Below are 18,563 nucleotides of genomic sequence, written 5' to 3' on the forward strand. Positions count from 1 at the left end.
GGTCTTTCCCACGAGTACTCTGGATGTGGGTGTTGCTGAAAGGACCCATCCCCAATTGCCCTTCTTGAGCTGCTGAAGTCCATGTGATGTAGGTATACCCACAGTGCTGTAAGGGAGGGAGTTCCAGGATTTGGATCCAATGACAATGAAAGAACGGCAATATATCTCCAAGTTAGGATGGTGTGTGACGTGGACGTGAACTTGCAGGTGTTGGTGTTCCAATGCACCTGTGTCCCTCGCCCTTCTACGTGTCACAGAGCATTTTACAGCATAATAGGAGGTCATTCGGCCCACTGAGTTCATGCCAGCTCTCTTTGGAGCTATGCAGCCAGTCCCACCCCCCGGCACGATCCCCGTAGCCCTCCAAGTTAATCAAGGTGGTAGAGGTTGCAGGTTTGGAAAGTGCTGTCGAAGGATTCTTGGTGAGGTGCTACAGTACATCTTGTAGATGGTACACGCTGTTGCCACTGTGCGCTGGTGGTGGAGAGAGTGAATGTTTAAGGTGGTGGATGGGTTGCCAATCAAGCAGGAGGGTTTGTCATTTTGAGCTTCTTGAGTGTTGTTGGAGCTGCACCCTCCAGACAAGTGGAATTGTATTCCATCACACTCCTGACTTGTGCCTTGTAGATGGTGGACAGACACTGGAGAGTCAGGAGGTGAGTTACTCGCCACAGAATTCCCAGCCTCTGACAAGCTCCTGTAGTCACAGTATTTATATGGCTACTCCAGTTAAGTTTCTGGTCACTGGTAAGACCCAGGATGTTGATGGTGGGGGATTCAGTTATTGTAATGGCGTTGAATATCAAGGGGAGATGGTTAGATTCTCTGTTGTCTGAGATGGTCATTGCCTGGCAATCATGTGGCGCGAATGTTACTTGCCATTTATCAGCCCTACCTGGATGTTGTCCAGGTTTTACTGCATGCGGGCATGGACAGCTTCAGTATCGGAGGAGTTGCAAATGGTACTGAACACTGTGAGAGCACATCAGCGAACATCCCCACTTCTGACCTTATGATGGAGGGAAGGTCATTGATGAAGCAACTGAAGTTAGTTGGGCCTAGGACACTACCCTGAGGAACTCCTACAGCGCTGTCCTAGGGCTGAGATGATTGACCTCCAACAACCACAACCATCTTCCTCTGTGCTAGGTATGACTCCAACCAATGAAGAGATTTCCCCATGATTCCCATTGGCTTTAGTTTTGCTTGGGTTCCTTGAACATCAAGGGGAAATGGTTAGATTCTCTCTTGTTGGAGATAGTCATTGTCTGGCAATCATGTGGCACGAATGTAACTTGCCACTTATCAGCCCAAGCCTGGATGTTGTCCAGGTCTTTCTGCACATGGGTGCAGACTGCTTTAGTATCTGAGGAGTCTTAATGGTATTGGACACTGTGCAATCATCAGTGAACATCCCCACTTCTGACCTTATGTTAAAGCCACACTCAGTCAAATGCTGCATAGTGTCAAGGCCAATCACTCTCACCTCACCTCTGGAATTCAGCTCTTTTTCCACATTTGGACCAAGGGTGTAATGAGGTCTGAGTGGCCCTGGCAGAACCCAAACTGAGCATCAGTGAGCAGGTTGTTGCTTACTGATTTTGATAGCACTGTCGATGATTGGGGTGGTAATTGGCCAGATTGGATTTGTCCTGCCTTTTGTAGACAGGACATCCCTGGACAATTTTCCATGTTATCAGGTAGATGCCAGTGTTGTAGCTGTACTGGAACAGCTTGGCTAAGGGCGTGGCTAGTTCTGGAGCAAGTCTTCAGTACTACAGACAGGATATTGTCAGGGCCCAAAGCCTTTGCTGTATCCAGTGCCTTCAGCCATTTCTTGATATCATGTGGAGTGAATCAAATTGGCTGAAGACTGTCATCTGTGATGCTTGGGACCTCAGGAGGAAGCCAAGATGAATCATTCACTAGGCATTTCTGGCTGAAGGTGGTTGCAAATGCTTCAGTCTTGTCTTTACCACTCATGTGCTGGGCTCCCTCATTATTGAAGATGGGGATATTTGTGGAGCCTCCTCCTCCTCCTGTTAGTTGTTTAAATGTCCACCACCATTCACGACTAGATTGCAGAGTTTTGTTCTGATCCATTGGTTGTGGGATCACTTAGCTCTGTTTATCGCATGCTGTTTAGCATGCATATAGTCCTGTGTTGCAGCTTCACTAGGTTGACACCTCATTTTTAAATATGCCTGGTGGTGCTCCTGGCATACTCCCCTACACTCCTCACTGAACTAGGGTTGGTCCCCAGGCTTGATGGTAATGGATAAGCTGGGCCAAGAGGTTACAGATTGTGGTTAAATACAGTTCTGCTGCTGCTGCTGATGGCCCACAGCGCCTCATGGATACCCAGTTTTGAGCTGTTAGATCTGTTCTGAGTCTATCCCATTTAGCACTGTGGTAGTGCCACACAACACGATGGAGGGACTGTGCAGTGGTCACTCTACCAATACTGCCATGGACAGATGCATCTGCGATAGGTAGATTGGTGAAGACGAGGTTAAGTCGGTGTTTCCTTCTTGTTGGTTCTCTCACCACCTGCCGCAGACCCAGTCTAGCAGCTATGTCCTTTAGGACTAGGCTAGTAGTGGTACTACTGAGCCACTCTTGGTGATGGACATTGAAGTCCCCAACTCTTGCTACCCTCAGTGCTTCTTCCAAGTGATTTTCAACATGGAAGAGCTTTGATTCATCAGCTCAGGGAGGGCGGTAGGTAGTAATCAGCAGGAGATTTCCTTGCCCATGTTTGACCTGATGCCATGAGTCTCTCAGGGCCACTCCTTCCTGACTGTGTACTACTGTGCCACCATCTCTGGTGGGTCTGTACTGACAGTGGGACAGGACATTCCCAGGGATGGTGATGGAGGAGTCTAGGACATTGGCTGTAGGGTATGATTTGGTGAGTATGACAGCATCTGGTGCTGCTTGACTAGTCTGTAGAACAGCTGTCCCAATTCTGGCACAAGCCCCCAGATGTTGGTGAGGAGAACTTTGCAGGGTTGACTGGGCAAGGCATGCCTTTGTTGTTTCTGGTGACTAGGTTGATGTCATTTGACTTTTCTGTAGCCATTTGATACAAATGAATGACTTGCTAGGCCATTTCAGAGGGCAGTTAAGAGTCAACCATATTGCTGTGCGTCTAGAGTCACATGTAGGCCAGACCAGGGAAGGATGGCAGATTTCCTCCCCTGAAGGGCATTAGTGAACCAGATGGGGTTTTTTTGACAATCTGCTAGTTTGATGATCATTATTACTGAGAGCAGCATTTTATTCCAGATTTATTAATTAATTTAAATGCTCCAGCTGCCATGGTGGGATTTGAACTCATGCCTCCAGTTCATTAGTCCAGGCCTCTGGATTACTAATCCAGTAACATTACCACAATGCTCTCACCCCCACCGCACCCCCCCCCCCCCCCAACACCATCCCCGCCCCCCCCCACTGTCTAAACTGTCCCTCCTACACCAAGTACTCTGAGCCTCTCCCAAACTGTGTACTCTGGGTCTCTCCCACTCCGAATACTCCGGTTCTCTCCCGTACGCCCGAATACTGAATCCTTTCTATACACCCAACCACACAATGTGTCTCTTTAATATACACAATACACAGGAAAGGGAATTCTCATCCCTACTCTTGCTTGAAGCCTTCAAGTGTTTGTGAATAACCTTGAGAGAATGGACCATGTTGGTCCCAACAACTTGTCACTCATTGTTCCCATTTGATTGAATGATCCCGTAGTCCAAATGAGGAGCCACACTCCACAGGAATGTCGGTTGGGGAACCTGGAGTACCCACGTTGGGGACCTCCCTCCCTTCAAGTCCTTTGATTCCTTGGCTTAGTTGGTAGCACTCTTGCTTATAAGCCAGATGGCAGTGGGTTCAAGTCTCATTACAGCTTATAACTGAGGTCAACACTCTAGCAGAATGCATACCCGTAACATCATAACCCATCTCCTTTCAGGATTCAGTTATTAGAGGGGGGTGAAGTGAAGGGCTACATGGTTCTCTCAGAACTTAAAGAAACAATGTCTGAAGAAAGATCAACTACCCTGAGCAATTTCTCCCATGAAGAGAAGACTGAGAGGGTGTAGGGGTAGAAGTGTTTAAAATTATGAAACAATTTGATAAATTGGATCCTAGTAAGCTTTTCTGCCATGTATGAAATTTAAGCACAAGGCGTTCATACTTACAAATTAAAGGTAAAGAAAAAAAGGAATGGAAGGAGGAAATTTTACGAAAAGGGTATGTGGAACAGAGTACCAGCACGAAAGATAGAACAGGAACATTACTGGGTTTCAAGAAGGACCAGGATAGATCATCAACAACTACCAGTTGGACCGTGCCGTACCACCTATCCTTCGTGGAGCAGTTTCTGCGGGAAAACACCTTTGACCACCGATCCATCAGGCAGTGGTCTGCACGGAATGTCCTCAAGGCCCTACGGGAAAAGGAGATGGTGGATCCTGTCGGATGGTTCCCCGGACAGACCACCAAGATCATTTGGCGGAATGCCTCATCACCAGAACTTTCAAACAAGCACCAAGATGTAGCTTGGGCTGGTGGTGAGAAGGGCCCTCCCCGTCAGATCCTTCCTGCACGCCCGAAGTCTCGCCCCCTCCGCGCAATGCCCATGCAGTGGCTGTGGTGGGGAAGAGACAGTTGCCCACCTCCTTCTGGAATGTGTCTTTGCGGAGCAGGTGTGGAAAGAGATGCAGTGGTTTTTGTCAAGGTTCATCCCAAGCAGCTCTGTAACACAGGAGTCTGTGCTCTACGGGCTGTTCCCAGGGACGCACACCGAGACAAACATCAACTGCTGCTGGAGGACTATCAATTCGGTGAAAGACGCCCTTTGATCTGCCCGAAACTTGCTGGTCTTCCAGCGCAAAGAGTTGTTCACGACCGAATGTTGCAGACTGGCACATTCCAAGGTCCAGGACTACGTGCTGAGGGACGCACTAAAGCTTGGGGCAGCCGCAGCAAAGGCTCAATGGGGAAAGACCACAGTGTAAGGTCCCCCCATCAAACTGAACTGAGGGGCTGGATCCATGGGAAACCCCTCGAACTGTATCGGGAAAATTTTCGTTTGCTGTAAAATGCAAAAATGCATCTGGCATGACAAATGAAATGGAAGGGTTATGAGGCAACTCATGATTGTATTGAAGGAAACTGATCTCCCTTGCAATGTTTGTATTTTTTGGTGCTGTTTGAAACTGTTTGGTAATGTATTTTTTACAGATTTCTATGAATAAAGTATATTTTGGAAATTAAAAAAAACAACTAGGATTGAGGATTATTAGAAGTCCACCATGGAAATACTGTGGACAGATGGGCGAGATGATTAAAGATTTTTGCTGCCTGAAACTGTTGCTATGTTACCATCTCGGAGTAGAAAGTGATGACTTTACGGCTTCATCTTAACTGTGTCTATTTAAATAACAATACACTCTAACACGGGGAAACACCACCATCTAGTGGATGGATGGGAAATACCCAGTGATTGTTTTTTTTTGCTCTGCGCTTCTCAATTAAGATTGCAGAAACTGACGTCCTGCTCCCAAATCCAACCATTCTGAGCTATGGTCACCATACAGGCAATGACCTGCACCAAGATCCCCTCCGACTCTCTCTGCTTCCTGCTTCGCCTATCCCCAAGAGAGTTTGAGAACAGTATGTGATGCGTCAACTAGCACAGCACTCTGCTAACAGCAAAGTGATGCATCACTCTGCTACAGCAAAGTCCTCGCCCTATTCATCAAAAACATGGTCAAGTACATGCCATATACATCAGTTCAGATCTGTGATTTATTGCCTCTTTCCAGAACTGGAAGGGTACCTGGCAGTCTAGACTTCCCTTCCTGGCAACCCATGCAAGAATACGCCCTCACCACACTTCTACAGATAAACAGACAAATGCATACATGAGGCAAGATGGGAGCACACTACCATCTGCTCCAGGCACCACAAGAATTACAGTGGAACAGAATGGCACCCCTAGCAAAGGTAAAACAACCCCTGTGCACCTTTGCCTCTCCCCAAAACCACTCTAATTCCGAAGCACATAAAGCCATTACATCGATATGCACAATTACACCAAACAGATTCCTTGTTCCTGTAAATGCCATGTTAAAAAGTATAACTGTTACAATACATAAAGCAATGTTGGATTTATTTTATTTAAAGTTCAGTATTCTTATGAATTTATCTAGTCAGAATTATTTTTAATATAGCTAAAACCAAACCATGTCCATCTTTCTGTTCTAAAAATTTTCAGACATTAATAATATTTGTATTTTTAGGGGAAAGTAAGAACACTGATATCGACTAAAACGATTTACAGAGTTCATTCGGATAGTTATTCTTTGCAATAAAAATCGCTGAACTGCATTGTGCTAGTTGTTTTTAAGGCTTTCTTCACTCACTCCACACAAAACACAGGCTGACTTTTACTTCTTTAATTCCCCCACATTGCTGTATCCATCAAATAGACTCTCAAAGGAACATCACTTCTGCTTTTAAAGCAAGACAGGAGGCTGAATGCTCAACAGCAGCTGAGTGCTCCATCTTGTGGCAGTGCTGGTGAACATCATCCTTTGAATTAAACCCAGCAGATTTGGACGGTGGGCAGAGGTAGAAACTCAACGCCACAAATGAGGCCAGGGGTATTTTAACTCCTAGGCCTCACTCAAATCCCACCACCCATCTTACTACCTGTTATGAGTGAGAAGTCAGTGGGAAGTGGTTGAAAACCACGTGGCCTGGAGGTTGCCCATCAACACCAGGTAGAATCAGCTGCCACAGCCATCCCAAAATGGTCTTGCAGTCGATAAAGGAGAAATGTCGGTGGGAGTGGAGGCCTAAGCTCCCCTTATGGGACCTGGAGGAGCATTCCTACTCCTTCACACCCCACAAGAAAAGTAATTTTAAAAATTAAAAGCTTACCTTTTGGGGCCTCTTCTGGCACCAGGTTGGGCAGGCAAGAAACTCACAGTGGCTGACTGCTCAGGCCGCTGAGTTAAAATTGGAGACAGGTCACAGTGACATCATCCATATTTGACAGGGCATATGTAATTAAAGAAGCCCGCCAGCTTTCAGCGGGTGTCCTTGCCTGCTCCGGGAAGGTTAAAGTTCCAACCTGGGCAGGTAACTGACCTGGGTGATTTTAACTGCACATCCTTTCGATCTCTGCCAGGTGTCGTCGGGTTAAAATTGACACAAATTGGGATTGACCTACCCAGAATTGTATTCTCATTTTGGTATATTGTTAAGGGAAAAAGGTTGAAGTCAGACTGCTGACTGGCTGGATACAGAGAGTGATCTGGATTAGTTTATGTACATGGATCAATAGTTAATGTTCTTGGATGTGCCAGCTTTTATTGCGCACGAGCATACTTAAAGCTAATTTATCACCATTTCTTCCCCGGTGTATCGTTTCTGTTATGTCAGAACCAAAGAAGGAAGATCAAAGTTTAGACAAAAGAAAAGTGACATTTTCATGGCAAAGTTTTAATGAAACATATTGCATAGCTCATTAGTCTGTGTATATGTTTTAAACACCCCATTAGAGCTTACGACCAATTTTGAAGTATTTTGAAATATTTGTTATATTTGCAAATCCCTTTTAACCTCGAGAGCAAGATGTACGATGGAGCAGTGGCAGTTTTGTTTCTCTACTCATTTCCACCTCTTCTATCACAACTTCCAAGTGGGTATGAGCTTTGATAGAGTGTTGGCCTGTTGCTCAGCTGCAGGAAGAAGTCCAGCTGAGGCCCATTGCGGGTAATGTTCAATATCACCACCTAAACAGGAATTTGGCGGAGCAGATCGCCCAACCATTGTCGAACCCATCCGATTTTTTTGCACAAGATCAGCAGATGGTCCTATGACTACAAGTGCCATGGGCATTGACGTTTGTATGCTATCATCAGCAGTAATTTGAGTTGATCACCGGGTGTTACGAATGTAGCAATGCTCTCAGACATTTCCATCGGTCGCACCAGCTCCTCCCAATCTCTTGACGCTAGGCACTCTTTCAACATGTCCAGGGATCTGTGGGGAGCAGGTCATTGGACAGCAACGATATTTGCCTCAATCTGATACCCCGGCAAACAAGATAGGCTGCTGTAGATTGGAGCACATTTCCAGAGCCCATGACGGAAGCTGCACCTGACCATGGAACTTTGGCCAAAGGGGCTCTGCAGCAGAAGGCCCTGGGATGGTCAATCTCTTCTTGGGAGGTGCACAGCTCTGTCTGGCAATCAAACAACACTACACAGATGTGGATGGTGAACTCTTCCTTAGACACTTCAACCCTCCCACCCCACACCCAAACAGGCTGCCTGGAACACTCTCAAATGACTGCATGAACTACTAACCAATTACCACATTACTAATCTGCATTTATGGACAAGATCTGGAATCAGCAGCTGAAGACTAGTGCTGGCTCTCCAACTTTCTGTTTCTGTCTCCTCCAATCCCACCTGTACTTACTCCTCCTCACCCCTGCTCTGTGCTTCACCTAATTCTCACTCCTGCAACTCATTAACTGCCTCCCTTCCTTGGTGTGGATGTATCTGAGCTGGAGCTCATCACTATACAAGTGGGTGACACCAAGTGCTGCAAGATGGTCAGACACTGGATTCTTCCATGCCTTCCTTTTGGGCACCTACCTAGAAGGAAAAGAAATTCTAAAATACTGTCAGTAGGACACCCCTATCCAGGTTAATCTGTAGTGCAGCCCTCGGCTCTGAAAGCGATCATGAGCTCCTGCAGCAGCATGTCCAAAACTGTTTCATTGAATGGAGCATTTCTCACCTGTGTCCTCACTCCACCCATTTCTCCAGCTCTTCAGGAGCAGGACAGCTTTAAGAGCTGCTGGGGGCACAGAACCCACCCTTTGACTGGGGTGGGTCAAGGCTTCAAATGCTCCACCATTGGTGGCCATGCCTTCAGATGCATGGGCCGTAGGCTCTGAAATTCCTCCATAAACATCGCCCCCTCTCTATCTGTCTCCTCCTTTAAGACATTCTTATCTCTTTGACCAAGCTTTTTCTCACCTGTCCCATTATCTCCTTATGTGGCTCGGTGTCAAATTTTGTTTGATAATGCATCTGTAAAGCACCTTGGGATGGTTTACTGTGTTGAAGTCACTTTATAAATACAAGTTGTTACTGTTAATGTGCTGGCAGCTGCCATGCACTGTCTGCCCAACAACACCATGATGACATATTAATAAGCTGACTTTGCATTATATCACGCGGTCAGCTTTGTCTGGCACAGACACTTGCAAACTGAAGAAGCAGTAGCCCTTGTTTTTCTGTGCTTTGACCATTATTGTCAGCCTTGACAGTCTGCATCTGTGAATATGCAAGGCAGAACCAGCCAATGATGCTGCATGGGACATACTCCACATTTCAACATTTGGGCTAAAACAAACAAGCCATTGAGACAAAAAAAAAATGCTGGAAATACACAAGAGGCCAGTTAGTACCTGACAAGAAAAGACGGGTTCATGATTTAGGTGTAGGCGTTTCATCGGATGATGAGGTCTACATCCGATGGCTTCACCATCTACTGTATATTTCCAGCATTTTCAATTTTTATCATAAATAGAATGTGCATCTGCTGCAGTGGATGTAGCGGCTCTCTGTTTTGCCGATTCTGTAATAAATTGGGCGAGTACATCTAGCAATTTGATAATATATACTAGCAGCTCTCCTGTGGCGTCACTCATGTTTTATAACAAGAGGTGGTCTCAGGAAAGGATTACAGTGAAAGTGTTACAGGAAGTAAAGGTTACATGCAAGATTTTAATAAACTAAAGGTAGATTGATACAGTTGCTTTCCAATGAGTGAACAAGAGAAGCTGACGAATGAAATCCAGGAATTATACTGGAGAAAAATTCCACGTGTGTTGAGGTTTGATCAAAATCCATTCAAACATGAAAGTCCGTGATGAATCTTGAATGAGGATTGAAAATTTTTAGTTATTTTTAAGAAATGAAATCTTTTTTTATGAGGGAGTCAAACATTTTTATGAACTCCATTACAGTGCTGTTTTCAAGAGATTATTCTAATGTTGGGTTGATGAACGATCCTGGGAAGAGATGGGTTTTGAGAAGTTAAAAGCATATTGGACAACCCGGCTATCGGTAACCCCGGTCTGTGGGTTTTGTGGCAACATTTTTAGTTGCTTAGTCTTTCCGTTTTAACTATTCCGTTCCCTCTTCAAATTCACATGTATTACTTCTGCATGAAACATGTTGGGAAAGACAACCCCAGTAAAAACACTGGGCCGGATTTTGTTCCCAACATCAGGTTTTGTGGCGGGACGGGGCCGACACGGAACTCGACACCGGGATTGCCGGGCCAGATCTTCCTGGTGGCGGGGAAGCTCCGTGGCAGCCCCTCCGCCGCTCAGCGACGGGACCCTGATTTAAATATTTAAAATACCTCCCTGCATACATTATCATGTCATTTGCTGTGATCTTCCCATCTGTTCCTGATCTTCAGCGCGACGTGCGGCACTCACGCGCCTTCGCTTTTGTGTCCAGTAAAATCTGGCGCCACTGATGAGGGGAAGGTGTCACCACTGCGTTCTGAGTATAGAATGGGGGGAAGGGGGTCAACTCTGCGTTATTTTGAACTGTTTGCTGGGCTGGCAGCCTTTTAAAAATGGCACCAGCACCTTCTCCGGCATCAGGTGACGCTGTGAATGGCGTCACCAATGTCGCCCCCGCCACGTGATTGGCTGGGCAGCCGCCATTTTCTGCACCCACCGTCACTCCCAATGGCAGGCCAACAAAATCCAGCCGACTCAGTGCACTAGCAGACTAGCAACTGAATATAGCTGTAGAAGTTACCTATTGGTCCGCGGAACTCTACTTATTGGTCCGTGCAGCACTCGTTTCTCGGGCACTTCTTGGTCTACTAAGACCCCAATATGACTGGCAGGAAGAGTTTGCACAATTGCGGCCAGAAATACACCACCCGCCATATTGGTAAAGAACAAACAAGAGGCACCATTTACCCACATCTGAAGCAGACGTCAGACCCTTAGCTTATATTAAATAAGATGGTTAGCACCTGTTTGAGGCCCCTTTCTGTAGATTGTTTTGCCCTAAGGCAGCCTTTGTAACTGTGGGCTGCACTGAGGGAAACCAGCCCGAAGGAGAGCCTGCAATAAAGAAGGTAAGAAACTTACCTGAATGTGGAGCCAAGGGGAGCAGGAATGGCCACTCCTGCCCCCACTTTCATACACCCATCCCCCACCATTTGTGGCCTGATCCTCCAATCCCTGGCCCTGACTTTGCCGCTGCACCTGACCTGATCCCAACTGCTGATCCCAACTCTTGATCTCCCGTCTGGTCCAAACACGACCCTTGAGATTTCCCAGACCCAAACCCCAACACAAGCCCCAATCCTCAACAACACCAACCAGAGGGCCACAGCAACACTAGCAGAGACCCAAAGTCGCCGTCCTCTTCACTGGCATCCCCACCACTGGGAACTTGAAACAAAACCCAATGTTCAATATATCTGGAGCACCTCAGTCCTTATCACTGAGGAACAGTGGGAGGGTAGGAGATGGTGCGTACCACTGCCCCCACCATGTGCTCCAACAAGCCAATTTCCAGGTCATGCAGTCCAGATCATGATCATTTTTACTTCTTGCTCTAGTTACATAGCCACCTTTTATAGTATGACAAATTAATTTAGCAATGGAAGCATGAGGTAGGGATGATGTTCAGGTTCATGTGTATGAGAATGATAATGCTTTACTAGCTAGACAGCAAACATAAAACATTTATAGAGTGAATGAAAAGACTGGAGTAAGTGGTGACTTCCATTTCACTGTTCCCCAAATCGGTAATGGATTGAATTGTTTTTCATTGTTATAGTTCAAAACAGCAAACTCTCTTTGATGTCACCACAAATGCTCTTTAGCGTTACTGGTAGAACTTGTTGAGTAATAAGATTGCAAGATTAATTATTATGAAAGAGTTTTATTGTAAATCATGCCATGTGACTGGAAACAAACATTTACTGGAAAATATATGATCGGGTAACCATGAAAGAGGACTGGGTGGTATAGGAAACTGGTACATTGTGCTTTCAGTGCTGGGGCCCCCAGTCTACCTTTGCAGAAGGAGTCTGTCCTTTCATTCAGCTGTAAAAGGTCCTAAGTGAAATAGGTTTGAGTAACTTCACCCCAGTACCTGGAGATTCAAACTCCATCCGCATCAAATTGGTCATAAATTGGCAATCTGATGCAAATAATTGGAAAAATTCATGCTGATGTAGTCAGGATCTCTCAGGTGGTCAAGTTTAAACCACGATATGGTGCAGATCTGATTAGCTTAAACCTGTTATCATTGATCTGCAAGTAATTGAAGTTGATTCTAGAGGGTGCATTCCCTAATCCTGACTGAAAATGCATCCAGGATTGCTGAGTTCCTGTTATCTATCATATAATTAGAAAGGAGAGCTGGTCTTGTCAGATTCAGTGAAGTCAGCTCATCATAATAATTTCTACGTGTCCTCTGCATGTTTTCAACAGCCAATGGGAATGAGGGAATGGAAGGGGCGGAGAATCCGGAGAGCAGCAGCTCTTAAAGGGCTGCTGCGCCATTGGAACATAACTAGTTGCTTTGGAAGATCCGCGAGGAAACATCATGACATTGTGGATGTTCTGCTGAAAGACAAGTAACAGAGGAAGGTACTTGTATTTGGGGCTGAAGAGAACCTTCCTGTGTGCCCCAATGTGTGCAGCAAACATGGCAGGGCTTGGCTGATAGGGTGACTGTCCATAGCTGCATTGGAGATGAGGAAGAAATTTCAAGTGAGAAGAGTTCCATGGTGAGGCTTCCCAGTTTCTCACTGCAGATCAAGTCTATACCCACAGTACGCCTGCCAGAACGCTGTGCTCCTGAACTAGCAATGGAGTATGGGAAGCACTGACACAGTCACTCACACATCACATCTGTATTTCCAATTTAAAATCTTCTAATGCCTCTCATAACTGTTAGATGTTGCAACAGTAAGTCGACTGCTTACATTTGTAGGCTGTGGTCCCACTCTATATTCTTTCAACTGTTTAAAGTGAATGTTTTGTCTATTTTCTAAAAGGAAGGCTGCACACAACTACAGAGACAAAATGGACAGGTAAGTCTGGCAACTTCTAATTCTTAGTCAGCTAGGGGAGGTAGCCCTTCAAATCCGGGGAGTGGAGGCAATTGACAGTTTGGGCCTGGGACAGCTTGGCATCTTAGTGAGAGACCAACAAAACAAGTGCCTTTTTTTTTTCTATACCTCTATTTGCTTCCCGTTCAAAGTCACTCACTCACCACACAGGCACATCTGCCTAACAGCGGGAGGTTGGCACTCAGTGTATTCGAATTGGAAGCAATTGCTCAGGCAACCAGTATGAAAACATAACTTCCTTTCCTCTTCCAAGATGATAAGGGACCCGAAATCAACATCGTTGCTCCCGTTTTAATGGGTGTGAAATCTAACGTTGCTGGAATTTTGCTTTTTGTGGAATGCAAAGGAGTCAGGGTGTTCCGTATAGCTCCACAAAATTGCACTTGGCTGCCATCTCATCTCCTACAGATTGCAATCCGTGCCCTCCCGGATTTACCTGTAGGCTTTGGTGTTTGCTAAAATTGGTTAGATCCAGATAGGTAAGCTACTCATCTGAATTATGATGATAGGTCCCCCGGGGAAACATTTAGTTTGGTCCATGGGTCTATCCACTTTGGTGTCTTTGATCACTGCAATCACGCCTGGTTTGGACCAGTTAGAAATTTATCCTTATGCTTTTTGTAGAAAGAAAGCTTTGTCAACTTTTTCACCCACTTTTAAAGGTCTGCGTATTTGAAACTCCCTCTGATTTTATTCACCAGTCTCCCTCTCTCATACCCAAACATTACCCATTTCTAATTTGTTTTGAAGAATCTTTTAAATCTTGCATTTACATTTTGAAAAAGCGGCACATATTATAGGAGAAGCTAAAATGCTCTCCCTTGAACATGGGAATCAAGCGAAGGTGCCGAGTAAAAGTTAAACAGAAGCGGTATATTCCTTTCAGTGGTGTTTACAGATGTGGATGCACTCGATGCACCGGCTGATACCATCTCTAAATAAATCTGCGTGAGAATCAGTATAACTTGTGAGCAATCAACCCAAATTGTCAAATTACAGGACCCTGCCTCTTTCCAGAGCTACAGCCTCCACGGTGCCCATTGAGGCACACCAATAGGAGATGTTCATCGCTTTGGGACCGCAAAATCTGGGCCATTATTTGATTATTTTACATTGGTGGGTACAGCACAGAAAGAGAAAATGTGTACTGTTTTAAAACATGCTAGAGAGTATTTTCAGCATCATTGCAAACTGAAATACATTTATAAATATATATATATATGTAGGTGTACTTGTCCATAGATCACTGAAGGCAGCAGCACAGGTAGATAAGGTGATTAAGAAGGCATATGGGATACTTGCCCTTATTAGCCCAGGCATAGAATATAAGAGCAGGGAGGTTATGATGGAGCTGAATAAAACGCTACTGCTGGTGTACGGTGTACAGTTCTGGTCACTGCACTATGGGAAGGATGTGATTGCACTGGAGAGGGTGCAGAGGAGATTCACCAGGATGTTGTCTGGGCTGGAGCATTTCAACTATGAAGAGACACCGAAAAGGCTAGGGTTGTTTTCCTTAGAGCAGAGAAGGCTGAGGGGGGACATGATTGAGGTATACAAAATTATGAGGGGCATAGATTTAAGGTAAGGGGCAGGAGGTTTAGAGAGGATTTGAGGAAAAGATTTTCACCCAGAGGGTGAATCTGGAACGCACTGCCTGAAGAGATGGTAGAGGCAGGAACCCTCACAACATTTAAGAAGCGTTTAGATGAGCACTTGAAAAGACATTGCATACAAGATTACGGGCCAAGTGCTGGAAAATGGGATTAGAATAGTTAGGTGCTTGATAGCCGGCACAGACATGATGGGCCAAAGGGCCTGTTTCTGTGCTGTATAACTCTATGAACAGAACCTTATCTGAGATGTCTTTAGCCGTTTGAGTAAAAGCAAATCAAGTTTGCATGTTTCAGCAGAATATTAATGTCCTTTCATCACTTTTGCCTGCACATTTTCAGTTACAGTACATTCAACAAATTGATAGCAACCTAAAGATAATTAGAGCTAACTCATGATCTGATCACATAGCTTATATCTGATAGGAGGAGTCCTTTATAAGATAGGGTGAGCATCTATAACTTTATATGAAAATGAAGTGTGATCAAGATCCTCAGCTCAACCAGACATTCAGCTTATTTAGTGCCTATGACATTAAGTATTGAACACCCACAAATTAATCTTGCAATCTGAATATCCTATGGAAATGAGTTATCCTGCAAAAGGACCATTGTTAAATGCATCATTACAAAATTAGTTTTTACATTAGCTCATATTTATTTCTTAACTCATTCATTATTTTAAATATCGTTCTTGTGAGAATCCCTGCGAATGGAACTTGCTGGATGGCATCATTGTTGTGCTGTGTAAGACCCCCTCTATGGTCTAAAGGTTCTTGTCTTTACTCTTGATATCAGTGGCACACCACAACTTGCATACTGTTTCACTGAATGTGATACACCTTTATTAAAACTCTAAGCAATAGTCCATACTCACAATGACACTGGTTGCTCAGGGAATCCCGCGAGCCAGGGTTTGTCTTAGGTGGTCAGTCCTTGGACAGATCTCCAAGGTGGACTTTGGAATGTCTGATCAGGCCACTTTACTGACTGCAATAACAATGTTCTGGAGGGCTGTGGCTTTATACACCTTCCTGACCCTGGCCCTTGGTACATAAGGCAATACCTTAAATCAGATCGTCCAATTGGGTTATTAATTCTACCCTGGCCAGCCAGAACCACCCCCACGTGGTCATATCCTGCCCTCAGCAGGGGGCTGTCTCATGCCAATAATGGGTGTGATTACTGTATCTTGGGGCAGGAAGAAAGTCATTCACACATTCCCAAGTGGCTATTGTCCAGTTCAGTTTCTGTAGACGGAGTGTTGGTGGCAATCCACTACCTCAGAGACAATGCCTGACATATATGTGTGTGTGAGTGTGTGTGTCTGTGTGTGTCTGTCTGTTTTAGTTAAAACTATCCCAGCAATAATGTCTTCGGTCAGAATTCTCCCTTTGTAGCTCCATCTTCTTACCACCATGAGACAACCTCTGCCCACAGGACTCCACCACACCCAGCTTACATTCATTAATATGAAAGAAATAAAAGCAGGATTTACATGATTAAGAGTGATTAACACAATTAAGGTCAATAATGCTTTGGCTTACAGCTGTGTAGGATGGATGTCAAATATAGTGAGAGTTATCACAATGGTAATGTGCAGTGGGCTTGTTTGTGCTCCTCGCACTGAAACAGTTGAGGGGCAAGACTAGGAACAAGTCGACAGATTCCTCCCCTCCTCTCTCTCCTCGCCACTCCCCCACTCCTCCAAAAAAAAGGACTGGTAAACAAAATCTTGTATTTGTGATGAGACTAATTTAGGGCTTCAGGTCTCATCAAAGCAGCTGAAGTTTTTAAATTTGCAAGGGCACCTGAGCCCATGGCAAAACAGGGGGATTTCTTTATTTCATCTCATACAATTCTGACATAGTTAGAATTAAAACAGAAGCTGGTCTGCCTCATCGAAAATACAAAAGGAAGATCAGAGACAAATTGTCTATGGGAGTGGACCAAGATATTGAACTGGAAATTAGGCAGGAGATGCAAGCTTTGTTCTAGTTACGAATTAAATTGTCCACAGTCAAGCCATTAACAGATCAGATAACTTAGGTGCCCCTGCTCATCAGTATTCCATGCAATATTGTATCTTTAATCATGGATGATTGACAGCTCTGATTTCAGAGGTGTTTTAACTGCTCAAATGCTGAAAGAAAATCTCCCGTAGGCATTCATTCTGGATAGAGATCTAAACTCCATGAACAATCTGAGATTTGCATCACCTATATGTAACATTGCCAAACTCTGTAAAAGCCTGTTTCATCCAAATGTTCTGTCACTTATTAAGTAGGTAAGAAATATATTATACAGGGGGAATTTAATCCCTTGAGGACAGATTCTATATTTTGATTCATACCTTGCTGTATCTTACTTGTTCCACATATTATTTAATCTGCAAATAAATATGAACAGGTAGTTTGTAGGTACATTGATCGGATGACATGGTATTTTCCACCTTTCAAGAGAGCAGGAAAATATGGTAAGCAACCCACATGATTGCGAGTGTACTATATACCCCAATTAGAGGAGCGTTGTTAATTCTAAGCTGTGATCTCATACACATGGAGAAGTGTGCAGGGTTCCCAATGACAGGAAACTCAGTCTGCTTATTGGCACCAGCATTTTGCTGTCAACATGAGACCAGAGTATAGGGAAAAGTCTGAATTACCAGCCAAACAGTGTAGTACTGAACCTCAGCTGTCATGTTCCGTAATGTATTCTTAATCAGATCTGATACAAACTAATTTGCCAAAAAAATCAACATTATGATCATTGTTTGATTATATTGATCTAAATTATTGTCATGCAGACCCCCCACCTTCCAAGAATGAGGCATATTAATTTTGTCATATGAACATTGATTTTAAACTGTTGCTGGAGTGAATAAAGAACTTGTTAATAAAATCACCAGACACTTGGCTGGAAGGATATTTGCATACTAACTGACAGTGCTTGTGGAGACAAAAGGTTATTTCCTGGTCCACTTAACTCACAATGGATTTTGATCACCAGACATTGAAAGTGTAAGGAACAGCATTCCAGAGATTGCTAAAGTGATACAATCCACAAAAGCCAAGACTGGTTAAACCAGCTGGTCACATGACTAGCTGGCTGGTCCAGGGTTTTTTGAACCAGCTACAGAGAGAGTTTGAACTCAGAAAGATTGTTCGCTCCTGGACGGAGAAGACCTCTCCTATCTGCTCCTATCTCTTTCTCACAGAACTCCAAATCCACTGAAGACATGAACCTCAAGAGAGAAAGGTCTCCTACATCAAACAAGGTTTAAGAAGAATACCGGGCCCCAACGAAAGGCAAGACCTACCTACAATCAAGGACTCTACAGCGAGCTCTAAGAAAAGTAACCAAAACCATCTTCAGATATTGCCTCAAACCTTTCCACTTTATTTATTCTGCTCTTTTCTGTCTCTATCTGCATGCGTGCATCATGTATGCATGCTAGCGTCGCGTATCTGTAGGCGTTAAACAAATTAGAGTTTAAGTTTAATAAAATTCAACCTTTTTTCTTAAGAAAACCTGTTTGGCTGGTTTCTTTGCTTTACAATTGGAAAACAGTGAACAAGGATTCACTAAGGGGAAGCTAAAAAAATGGTGTGTTAAAAATAAAATCCTGTTACGGTAAGATCAGGTAAAGGCTGAGAGAGAACCTTAGACCCCTTTCTCACCGGGTCATAACATTATTTTTGGATTGTCCTCAAGAACGTTGAGCATTATTTCAACATG

General features: G+C 44.5%; 1 protein-coding gene across 6 annotated transcripts in view; it reads right to left on the reverse strand.

Annotated features, from left to right (window-relative positions):
• LOC137382667 (rasGAP-activating-like protein 1) overlaps positions 1-18,563 on the reverse strand; it is a 385,434-nt gene that overhangs the window by 323,522 nt on the left and 43,349 nt on the right. The window contains exon 1 of one of the 6 annotated variants that reach the window (XM_068054913.1): positions 18,145-18,209. The exons of the other annotated variants lie outside the window; for them this stretch is intronic. The gene's annotated coding sequence lies outside the window, so the exon portion shown is untranslated. Of the gene's footprint in view, positions 1-18,144; positions 18,210-18,563 lie in introns of those variants that run through there. 6 annotated transcript variants of the gene reach the window in all.

The sequence above is a fragment of the Heterodontus francisci genome, chromosome 23 (genome assembly GCF_036365525.1).
Source record: "Heterodontus francisci isolate sHetFra1 chromosome 23, sHetFra1.hap1, whole genome shotgun sequence".
NCBI classification, from domain to species: Eukaryota; Metazoa; Chordata; class Chondrichthyes; order Heterodontiformes; family Heterodontidae; genus Heterodontus; species Heterodontus francisci.